Genomic DNA, 13134 nt, shown 5'->3' with positions numbered 1-13134 from the left:
CATGAACCGAAGAAAAGTTATAGACTTTGAAATCACCTACTAAGTTCGTAAGTACTTCTGGTTTTTAAAGGGGTATGACAATTACCTCCACCAACGATTCTGCTTCCTCTGTTGCTGTCCTGGGTTTCTGCCATTGCACCATTGGTTGCACTGTTTGTTTTTGTCTGCCCAAAATTCCTGGTGGTTAGAGGGCTCACCCCTTAGTGAGTCCATGTTCTGGTAGCCATTGTTTCTCTGTTGGTTATCCCTAATCCATTCGCTATGTCTTGGAGGAGGCATTTGCATTATGGTGTCATCATTGGCCTGCCTGGATTGGTCTATAGTGTCGTCCAACTGTGAGCATTGCAAATTTGTTGCAGACTGAACAACGGTGCTATTATTATTCTTAAAATTGGAATTCTGTGGATCTAAAGGGGCCGGATAGGCAGTCCCGTTAGTGTAGTCATTGACATCTCTCTTGATATTTTCTTTTTAATATCAGCTGCCCAGGTAATAGCATGGTCAATGCTCAAAAAATCCATGCATAATCATATTTGTACTTTTGGAAGTCTGCATCAGTTATGCCTTAGGACTTCCAATTCAGTTTGTAAAGCTTCAATTTGTAGATTGTATTGTTTAATAAGTGCCTCGAGGAACTCGAGCCCTTGCCTATCAAATAGGCAGATCAGTTCATGCTAAAAATTTTAATTATTAATTAGTCCAACCGGGTATCACCATTGGCACAGTCCTTTGGGTACTATTTTCTTACAAATGCATTCCTGAAAATACGAGACTTCAAGTTGCAGTTTATGGCACTTATGTAACTTTTGATCAAAATGTTTTAAATTAGACACCAAAGATGTTGGGGAAATACCATCTGAATTGCTTATGTTGGTGTATAAATCAGTTGAACTAAAAAACTTAGGAACTTTCAAATAATCCGCCATAGTAGGTACCGCATTAAACCCAGACTGATTATTAAAATGTGGTTGTCCTTCCATGCCCATGTTGTTATTAACAGTTTGTACATTGTGGGCAGAAGTCATTCTATTATTAGTATAGTTGCTCAAAGGTACAGTAGAAACGTCAGCATATGTTAGATTATGTCTACTTACACCTGAGCCATTGGAAGCAGTACCAAACACTGTGTTCTCAGCAGTTACATCTCCTGACTCCATTCAACTAGACCAGGTCCAAGTCAGGAGAAATGCTGTCTAAAAGCTTGTATCTGGAAAACTTAATAAAAGGTAGAACTTCATACAAGACTAATATTTTCTGGTGCCTTGCAAAATAAAAACTAAATATTTGAATCATGCAATATTGGCTTGGAAAACATGGCTAATATAATGATAGTCTTTATAACCTTATGGCATTCTTTGATATTCAGGTATAGTCCTGCAAGAAAACACCATCCCCATTTGTAAGGGTAGCAAGGAATATTTCTGTGTCATCTTTTTGTTTATAATTTTTTTCAAGAAACCACATACATGTGACTCCTGTCAGCTGACTGCATGATTCATGATCTTCCCATCTTCCCCATTCCCTTTATTGCTTGCATTCCAGTCTATCTCATCTTTGCTGCTAGAAATTATTGGAAAACCCAGCACCAGTGACTCTTTCATGCTTTTTCTCCTTGTTTTTACTAGTAGGAAATTGTGTTACAGAGATAAATATATTCCTGCTCATACATTCAGAACAGCTGTAAGAACACTGGGGTTGGGCCTTAGGCCTACAGATAATGAATTCCTATTTAGAGAGCCCTGTTCATAGCCTTCTCCTGGTAAAGGAGAAATTTACCTTGCACCCCTGCAGACTGTCCAGCTTCTCTTATCCCGACTCTCCAACTTCTTGAATGCATTCACAAAATTGGATTACAGGTGGCATAGATGGATGCCCTGTCCCTATAACATGGACTTCACATTCCTTTGACACCCTGAAGAAGTGGGAATTTACCTTTCAGTAAGCATTTATTACAAAAAATCCCACCATCATGGATGCAGTCATTCACATCTGAGGCCAAATTTTGCAAAAGCATGTCTAAAGATGTCTGTATTTTTTACAAGTTCACCATAATGGCATGCTGTTTTGTAGGACCTTGAAGTTTTGAACTCAAGCCACTTTAACTCTCTTATGGCAAAATGGAGCTTCTAGAATATTAAGAATTAGCTAAAGTATGAATCTTACAATGACCTTTAAGTACATGATATATTCTTAACCAGCTTTACAGCATGCATTCTTGTCTTATGTTATTACAGAAAACAACAATTTGTACTATTTATATAATTACTCTTTTTTTTCTTTCCTCATTCACAAAATATGTTACCAGGGAATGGCATGAATGTTAGATAATGTAGATATTTATCTTTAAATGTACAAACTAAAAAAAGCACTTCTGTTGATAACAATTTATTATCCAGTTAAGCACTTTTATTCTGATGAAATTAATTGTATACTGTGAACTAAATCACTTAATTGATTGATATATTGTTCTTTAATGAAGCGATTTTAGTTTGGTTTGGTTTGTGGTTTTTGCAAAACAGACAGCTACAATGATTTTCTTATTAAAAGCTGTAAAGCATACTATATCGGCAAAAGTTAAAGAAGGTTAAAAAGGAGGATGTGTGAACATGTATATGATATTAATAAGAAAGACAGAAAAAGTACTTTATGCAGACATGATTTGTTTTTTAAGGATTTTTAATAAGCATCAATTTTTTGTACTGGAGAGGGTATAAACAGAACCCAGGGGTTGCCTATGGAAGGAATTGTTGGTATTTTGTGAGCTAAAATAGCAGATTAGATTAAAGGGCCAATGTGTATCCTGAAGTAAATGATATAATTTTTATTAGCAGCATGTTAAACTTAAAATCTGCTAGGTTATGTTTATATTCTCTTATTCCATTGTTTTTAAATTTAATTAATTAAATTATTTTTATGATTTTAATTTCTTAATATATATTTAGCAGAACTATGAATTAATTTTGCCTTAACTGATAAGCATTTAATAATGTTAAAATTTGATTGGTTGAAATATCTTTATATCCCATACAGGAAGTAAGGTTACATATTTTAATGAATTCATGTTATGATGAAAACACTTAATCCATTTTACTGTGTGACAATGATGTTTTAATTGTTTTATGCCAGTGTGATATGTTGTTTGTTGTGTACATTGTAAATTTATTCTTAACAAAAATTCCCATGGCTTTGACTCTTTTGTGTCTAGCTACACTGTCCATTGGGGTGTTTTTGGTTTTTGTGACCGAGGTCTTGATCTGAGTTTATTATGTATACTGTTGAATTTTAAGCTATATACTGAGCAATCTATTTGAGGTATATAACTTAATGGATCAGTCACGAAAAGTAGAATCTGAAAATGCATTTTTTATATTGCAAACTCCTACACAGATTCATTTTAAAAGTCAACATACTAACAAGTATTTCAGCTTTAAAAATTATAAATCAAGTCAGGAAATATTGATAGATTTTAATGGTGTTAAGATTTGTATCTATTTGCTGGCCCAATTAAGTTTTTTAACCAGTTTTGGACTTTTTCCTTGCCCTGGAATAAAACTGAGTTATTATTTAAAATACACATTTTTATAATACACATATAAATATGCTCCCTACCCCTTCTTATAAAGAGTACAGTTTCAAAATGGAATGGTTTACAATTAAAAAATGCAAATAATCACATATTTGAATTTAAAGCTCATCATTTTTTTGTAAAATGACACCAGTGACAGTTTGAATTTGCTTCTGCAGTCTTTTTATTCACCTATTTGAACTGTTTTTTGTGGAATAGTCTTTGCTTTGAAATAAAGAAGTGCTGGGCTTGAATGCCATATTTAACATCATGTCACACTACAAAGGACACCATTTATTTTTTCCCAGAAATTCTTTAACCTAAAAAAGATTCTTTAAACTAAAAGATATGACAACTTTTACACAGTGTAGTGAAACTTTGGTAAGTTTATGATGCTTGAAATTTGTAGAAATTAAAAATATTTTATTCTCAGGTTCCAGCTTTTTGTATATTAAGAAAATCAGGTGTAGATTGTCAGCTATGGTCTCTTTTATAATTTTATTTAGTTGAAGATAAAGTATACACTTAGCTGATATTGGTACTTTGAAGAACATAGAACGTCAGTCGTTTTAATTTTGACTTTTTAAAAACAATGAATATTTAATAGGGTTTTCATGCAGAGCTGAATAATCAGACAAAAATTGAAGCAGGTTCACAGCTGTTTGAAATACAGCATTGCATACTGCATCATTCAGTAAAAAATTTCAGAATGAAGTGCTTGATGCTAATATTGATATATATTGCATAATATTCTTAATACAATTTGCACTTGTGCAACACATACTCATTGTAGGCAGCTGTGATTACATCCTCCCCGATTGCTTAAATCACGCTACACTATAGACTGGGGAATTTTTTAAGATATTTTCTAAACTTAGTTGACTGCCTGATCAATTTCCAGAGGATCATCATCATCTTCTTTTGGCTGTTCCCATTAGGGGTCACCACAGTGGATCACCTGTTTCCATTTCTTCCTGTCCTCTGCATCTTGCTCTGTCACACCAACCACCTGCATGTCCTCTCTCACCGCATCCATAAACCTTATCTTAGGCCTTCCTCTTTTCCTGTTACCTGGTAGCTTCATCCTTAGCATCTTTTTCCCAATATACTCAGCATCCATCCTCAGCACATGTCCAAACCAACGTAATCTTGCCTCTCTGGCTCTGTCTCCAAACCTTCCAACCTGGGCTGACCCTCTAATATACTTATTCCTAATCATGTCTGCTCTCATCACACCCAGGGCAAATCTTAACATCTTTAACTCTGCCACATCCAGCTCAAACTCCTGCCTTTTTGTCAATGCCCCTGTCTCCAACCCATATAACATAGCTGGTCTCACTACCCTCTTGTAGACCTTCCCTTTCACTCTTACAGGTACTCATCTGTCACAAATCACTCCTGACACTCTTCTCCACCCACTCCATCCTGCCTGTACTCTCTTCTTCACCTCTCTTCCACACTCACCGTTACTCTGAACTATTGACCCCAAGTATTTAAACTCATCCACCTTCGCAACCTCTACTCCTTGCATCCTCACCATTCCTCTATCCTCCCTCTCATTCACATACTCACACACATATATTCTGTCTTAGTCCTGCTGACCTTCATTCCTCTTCTCTCTAGAGCATATCTCCATCTCTCCGGGGTCTCCTCCATCTGTTCCCTACTCTCACTACAGATCACAGTGTCATCTGCAAACATCATAGTCCACAGGGACTCCTGTCTGATCTCGTCTGTCAACCTGTCCATCACCATTGCAAATAAGAAAGGTCTCAGAGCTGATCCTTGATGTAACCCCACCTCCACCTTAAACGCATCCGTCACTCCCACTGCAGATCTCACTGCTGTCACACTACCCTCGTACATGTCCTGTACCACTCTTACATACTTCTCTGACACTCCTGATTTCCTCATACAATACCACAACTCCTCTCTAGGCACCCTGTCATATGCTTTCTCTAAGTCTACAAAAACACAATGCAACTCCTTCTGACATTCTCTGTACTTCTCCATCAACCCTCTCAGAGTAAACATCGCATCTGTAGTGCTCTTTCCCGGCATGAAACCATACTGCTGATCACTAATCCTCACGTCCCTTCTTAACCTAGCTTCCACTACTCTTTCCCATAACTTCATGCTGTGACTGATCAATTCAATCCCTCTGTAGTTACTACAGCTCTGCACATCACCCTTATTCTTAAAAATCGGTACCAAAACACTTTTTCTCCATTCCTCAAGCATCAATTTCCAGATGATATGTTACTTATTACTGATTTATTTATAGGATATCTCTTGCCTTTGAAGAAATTATTATCTGTACCACTAGGCTAGATTAAGGTGTGCTAGACAGAGCAATATTACTTTTGCTGGTATTCAGGATGCAGGTTTACCATGGTGGAACCACATTAAGTATTTTGAGATAGATGAGTAATCTGAATACCCCACCTCAAATTCCTACAGCTGTGGGGAAATCCCCTAAAAAGCATATGATAGCCAGTGTGGTGACTCAGATGATGCAGTTTGCTGGTGAGTCATAGTAGCTGTGATTGATCATAAACTGCTTGTACTGTAATTTAATAAGTAGAAAATTGCATGTGATATTTCCCAAATGCAAAGCTTATCTCAACAAACAGCCTGTCATCTGCTAAGGGTCTCTTTCATTCCTTTGCTATTTGTAGCAAACACTTCTTATAATGTGACAACAAGTTCTTATATACATACAGTCTATCTATCTATCTATCTATCTATCTATCTATCTATCTATCTATCTATCTGTCTATATATCTGTCTGTCAGTCTGTCTATCTATATATCCAGTGACATTATCCTGCCTTAATTCAGCACTAGTCAGTCCCTGTCCTTCAACCCCCCCCCCCATGTGTAATGTGGTATATACCAAAATGCTTTCTCTCATAAAATCTTAAGACTGATTTATTCTGGGCTAGTCAAGGAGATGTAGATTTATTTAGCATGTGATTCTTTGGAGTTGTGCTGGAGTTATTGACTAACATCAGGAGTAGCTTGACCTCCAGGAGGCCAGAGACTGAACTCTTCCGTGTGTTTGTTTCTTCATGTAATTTGGATAACAGGTACAAGACTTTGTTCATCTGCAGCCCTCACAACTCAAGGAATCATATAGCCCTGATAATAATTTTCAGTTTTGTAAATTCCTCCTGTAGGAGAGCAATCCACTTCATAACTGAGTTCTAGGGTAATTGTGTATACCCAGCTAAGTTTTATAATTTCATGAGTCTGAAGCTTATAGTACAGGTACAAACCTGGGAGCTTAAGGCCTCTTATTTCTCTGGTACAGGCAAGCATACACATACTGCCCAATGTGTTCTACAATCACGTATAAAATGTATTATTATTTTTTTTATTTGTTTGAAGATCTCATTACAGCTAGGGGATATAATGTGTTGTTTAGAAGGAAGAAGATTCAGTCTGAAACATTAATCTCTACTCTGAAGATGTGGGTAAAGCAACTGAAGTTAAACTTGGCACGTCTTGTAGTATCTTACTCAACGTTTTTCAGTACTGCTGATACATTCTCAATCAAACATGTCCTGGAGTCTTGAGTATAGGTGATGCCTAAGTACTTTATCTTTGTGAGTGAAATTGACATGCCCTAAATTTTATCTAATCATGAGCATTTGAAGCAGTCCCTTACTGGCTATAGGGCTGACTTGTCACATGGTGTACTGGAAAAAGACCCATAATTAATACTGTCCATAACAGGTACTGTTGATATAAACTGGTTTTGCAAGCATATCAGGATATTGTCCATAAGTGTCATAATATAAATTTCAGCTGCTGACTCATAGAGGCTTTTTAATAGTTGGAGAAATTATGTAGGCAAGGTATATATGAAGAGGAGCACTAAGATAAATGGGATACGGACCCTCCTGAATGCCTTACATGCATTGAAAGTCAATAACTCCTTATTGTTATATTTTGCATTGCTGAAACATTTAAATGTTCCAAGGTAATGTTGTTTTCAATGTAATGTTATTCTGCTTTTGTTGGTGGGATAGGAATCCTGCCTGGAAATCAGGTATTAGAGGCTCAGTGCCAGCTTCTTAAACCCATTTTCCAGGATATCTGTTAAGAGTTTTCCTATCTATGTTAATGAGTGATGTAGCCACATAGCTCTTAATGTGTCTAAACCAAGTTTAAGAATAAATGTCACTGTGGAGTTATTTAGGTATGGGTTGTACCTAACACTGTCTCTAAAGTAATTATACAGTATAGTCACTAATAGAGCAATTCTGTACTTGAATGATTTGAAAGATTTGTAAAAGGGTCCTAAGAACCCAACTGAACATGGTGCCTTACATTATTTAGACCTGCCACTTCTCCTGTTTTTCTTCTTCTTGTTTTTTCTTTCTTTGACTGCATTTGTTGAAGAAGGATCTATGAACCCTACTAAGTGTTCTGAACTCCTCTCTTGGGAGATGTTAATATTGGAATATGCATCAGTATACATATATATATATATATATATATATATATATATATATATATATATATATATATTTTTTTCTTTTCTTTTTTGTGCACAGAATTAAGACTGAATCTATGTTTGCATATATCTTATTGTATCCATCTGGATTATATAGTACTTGGCAGGGTGCACCTTAAGAATGATTTCTAGCAGTTGTGACAGGGAATTGTCCCAGTTAACATATCTAGCCAACAGTCTCTGTTCATGAAACCAAACTATAGGCTGAATGTTCCTAATCAGTTTTGTCTTCCATGAAATCTCAACATCTAAATCTTGTTTTCTAACTCTCAGATTTTATGTATGCATTGCTTTTATGCAAAGTGAGACTGAATAGATCACCTATTATTTTAGCCTTGGGAATTGCCCACCTTTAAGCAAGGTGTATTTCCTCCTCTCTGTTGCCATGAGCAACATAGCACAGGTGTTTTGATGCCCAACTTGTTTCATCTTCTAGTACTGACTCATTCGTCTTCCAGCTAGAGCACTACTTTATGATGTGTGTGTGTGTGTGTGTGTATGTGTGTGTGTGTGTGTGTGTGTGTGTGTGTGTGTGTGTGTGTGTGTGTGTGTGTGTGTGTGTGTGTGTGTGTGTGTGTGTGTGTGTGTGTGTGTGTGTGCATGTTTGTAGGTACCTGTGCAGTTGTGCTGCATAGGTTGGTAAGAGGAACAGCAGTGCAACTACCTGTAACAACATAGTATTCGATTTAGATACTCGGCAATCAGCTACTAATGAGATGTTGCTCCATGTGAACTTTTTATGCCTCTGTATTGGGCACTGTGGAGTTGCCTATACAGTGGTGGTGGCTGTGGTGATATTGTTTATGAATCTCAGCCTTTAAATCTGATCATAAACATAATTTTATTTGTTCTATTATTTATTTTAAGAACACAATCAGTTTCTTACCTGTACCATCCATGGCTTTGTATTGCATATCTAAAAGCAAGCTAAAATGTTGATTAATTACAGCAACATTATTAAACCAATTGGCAGCGTTTTTTAAATAGGTAGTCCTCCCCTGCTGGCCTCACAGTGTGTTTTTTCACTTGCTCACTAAATTGCTGTGCATTCCCAGTGTTTGCAACACTACTACAGCTCGTTTTACTGCACAAAAGTCCAACTCTGTGAAACCTAAAAGATACCGGGAGTTTATGCTGCCCTGAAGAACCAAACACTCTTATATCCCTGAATTGCTTTGCATTCCCAGCATTCACAATGCCTGTGCTAAAGCAATAGATCATTCACAAGCAATTAAGATACATGCAAATCATCTGATAACGAGGTCTTTCTTCATTGTGGTTAATGTGTTTCTGAATCAGTGGTTTCTTTGTAATCCTGCTAAAAAGCCCTTTTTGTCACAGTCTCACTGCTTGTGACCAGGCCTGTTTCTGAATCCTGGCCCAAGACAGAACTGAAGATAATTTATTTACGCACCAACCTTTAGTCAAATCACTTATACAGAAGGACTTCAGGATAAAACTGTCCTTTGTTTTTACAAAATACTTCATGACATTATTGCAATCAGCCATACTTTGGTATAAATTTTAAATAAAGTAGGTATTTTTGACATTAAAACCATTAAAAGTTCATGGCCAGGGCTACAATCCTGATACAGTGACAAATGACATAATGATTTTAAATTTCAAAAATCTCTTGTCATTGCACAGTATATGAAAGATGTACTACACAGAAATATTAATAATTTAAAAGCTTAATATTATAAGGAAATACTTTGAAAGGAATTAGCTGCAATAATGGGAAATTAACCCTGGTTCTGTGACTTGAGCTGTGGGTTCATATGATATATATCCAGAAACTTCCATGGTGCACCCTTGTTTTTCTCAGGTAATGCATATCCAAGACTAGGAATGATCAAATTCATTTTAACTGCATGGAGTACAATTATGTCAGACATCTTCATATATTTTAGTGCACATTATGACACAATTGCAAGTTAGAGCTTTGTTTGGGAAGGAACTGTTCATTTAATCTTGCATCATTTCTGAATTACTGAAACTAGCCAAGCTTTAGCAGTCTGTGCTTATTTTCAAAAGAGATAATGTTGTTCCTGTAGTAGTTTTAAATTCATCCAAAATATTACAACATATCAGATTACTTTAAAACAAGATATGCAGGTGCACCTCACATTCAGGTATGGTTGAGCACCACTGTCTCACTCTAAAAAAGTTAGGTGGTTACCAGTTAAGCATATACTTTCCTACTACTGTACCCACCTTTAAGCTTCAACATCTTGACTATTGCCTGTCTTTAACATAAAAATAATAAATTAGGCCCATCACATATTCTTTCAGCTCCACTATCCCAGCTACACTTACTTTACAATGATTTACCATTCGGTTAGCATTGATTAAAAAAGATTTAGCAAAATATCCCCAACTAATTTGAATCTCCTTCCTATATGCATGCATATTGAAATGCACTGCACTTTTCTTAGAATTAACTCATTTATGTACTTCAAAAATATCTGTGATTGCAGTTGTTTTCAAGATAATGCTAAATACATCTGCCTGTAACAATTGCACTTTCTTTACTTTTAAACTTTGGTAATTTACTTTAGGTGCAGGTTATCCTTCACATATTGTGAAATTTTGTTAATATTTATTAAAACTGTCTCAGAATTGCTCAGGTATCCTATGTTATTATAGAAAGCTACATTGTTCAGGGACTATAGGTCGGATGCTTAAAGGTTACCACAAAGTGTACACTTTCTGAATACAAGAATTGCCCTACCACAATGTTTGTGCTGTCCATTCGCTCAGAATGATTACACTAAGTACACACTTTCTGGTAGCCTTTATAAATCCGGATGTGTACACTGCTGTAGAAATAATGTTTTATGTCATACTATGTTATAACATTTTACATAGTATTTTATAACATTCTACTTACTCTTAATAATGTGACTTTTACATAGTCAAGTTTATTTTAGTCTGCCTTGAATGCTGAATAATGCTGAACTGTGTTTATTATACTTGTAACTTTGCCCTTGGTCCATGTTGCAGCTGGCAAGGGTCCACAGGCTTAATAAAGACTAATTAAAATAAGTTGTAGTTTTATGCTTTTAACCAGATTTCCTACACATATCTTTCATCCCAGTTCTGTATAATGGACTACTTGGTATCTTACAAACTACACAGTATTTATTAGTTTTATTGTGCGCAAATTAATGTCTGTAGTCAGGCTAAAAGAAACACTGGTGATTACAAACTGAATAAAAAAAGAAAAGAAAAGAATCCCATGATGGCACGTAGAATATAATTTATTAATTTATTTATTACTTATTGACATTTGTTGACTGGGAAAGTCCACTGGGTCAGAAACCCATTTTCAGCGGAGGCCAGAGTGGAAAAGCTATAGTTACAACTCAAAACTTTTACAAGATAATATTTACAATAATAAAACAAGTATACAATTTTTTTTATAGAATTTCCTAGTGATTAGTAATACACAGAATGCACAGTTTTATACAAACTTGTTAGGAGTTAGTAGTAAACATACATTATTTTTAATGGCATTCATTGTATAGAGGAGAAAAAAGCACATATATTCATAATAAACAGTTCATTTATATACTTCAGTACATGGGAAGTTAAGGATTTTGCCTAAATAATGATTATAAAGACATGGCAGCAATTGAAATACCTTTACTAATGTAGAAAAGTCAATGACATTCAGAGGATTTACAATTTATTACTGGAAATTGAAAATAGTCATACCAGTCAACAAAATCTTAGAATTTGTTTATGGTGGTCTATAGTTCTGGGCACAAGAACAGATTTGATTGCCAAGAAAGTGGCTTTTTAGGGCTTATTTGAAGGTTTTTAAGGAATCAATTTGTGTAAAAGTGGAGGGGTAGGACACTTCATAATTTTGTTATGGAGTGGGAGTACAAGCTTTATCCAACTCTCTTATTGGGTTTGGATATACTTAGAAGCTGTTTATTAGTAGACTGAAGATTCCAGGTGAGGATGTAGGTTTGTAGGGTAGAATGAAGTAAAGGGCAGTTTGCTGGGTTGTATATTAGTTTATGAGCAAGAGTTAGTTGGGTGTAATGATGGTAGTGGGGGAATTCATACCATTTCATTTCCTTAATGGCCTGACAGTGGTGTGTGTGATTTGGTAGGCCAGAGGTAAATTCTGCAATTGTATAATAGCATGATTTTAGTTTGCTGCTTAGAGATGTGTGAAGGTTGGTAAAGATGGGGGAGCCATAGAGGAGGGAAGGGAGTAGGAGGGTATTTACTAGTTTAATTTTTGTGGGTTTATCCATGTAGAGTTTATATCTGTACACTTTGCCTAGTTTAAACATTTTTTTAATGGTATTAAGAATACATTGTTCAAAGGATAGTTTGTCATCTATAGTAATGCCTAGTAATATTTCTGTCTTCACCACTTTAATTTCAGTCTTGTTTTGGGAGTAAATTTTAAAGTCCTGTGGAGGTGGTTTAGATAAAAATAGTAGTACCTTAGAATTTTTAGGGATTTAGTAGTTGTGCTTCATTTAGCCAAGTTTCTATAACTGAGAAGGTATTTTTGTGTTATTTTTATGAGATCTGAGAAGTTGCTAGAGGAGGGTTTGATAGCAGAATCATTAGCATATTGAATGAGTGAACTTTGTAGGGAGACTGTGTGGAAATTATTTACAAATACTTTAAAAAGCAAATTTCCAAGAATGGACCCCTAGGGGACTCCTATCCTATTAACCAGATAACCAGATTGATTGTTTTGCCATCTGACAGATTGTTGTCTGTTGCTCAGGTAGTTGGGAACCAGGTAAGGGTATGTTCATAGCATCCTAATGCTGCTAGCTGCTGGATAGTTTAGCATGTGATAATGTGCTGAAAGCTTTGGATAGGTCTAATAAGACTACTGTTGTCAATAGACCAGAGTCCAGAGCTTTGTTCAAAGTATCAGTGAAAGATAGTAAGGCTGTAGCAGTACTGTCTGCAGGACGAAAGCCATGTTGGGTAGGGGCGAGGAGATTATTGTCAGAAAGGTGTTTTAATAGTTGAGTGTATATACACTTTTCCAGTATTTTAGATAATGG

The 13134-nt window shown here is 35.8% G+C and overlaps 1 protein-coding gene across 1 annotated transcript in view; it reads left to right on the top strand.

Annotated features, from left to right (window-relative positions):
- LOC122803809 (extracellular calcium-sensing receptor-like) overlaps window positions 1-13134 on the top strand; it is a 276909-nt gene that overhangs the window by 43056 nt on the left and 220719 nt on the right. The window lies entirely within an intron of this gene.

This window comes from Protopterus annectens, chromosome 6.part0 (genome assembly GCF_019279795.1).
Source record: "Protopterus annectens isolate FY-2018-M chromosome 6.part0, PAN1.0, whole genome shotgun sequence".
Lineage (NCBI taxonomy): Eukaryota > Metazoa > Chordata > Ceratodontiformes > Protopteridae > Protopterus > Protopterus annectens.
This window is presented reverse-complemented; position numbering and strand designations above follow the sequence as displayed.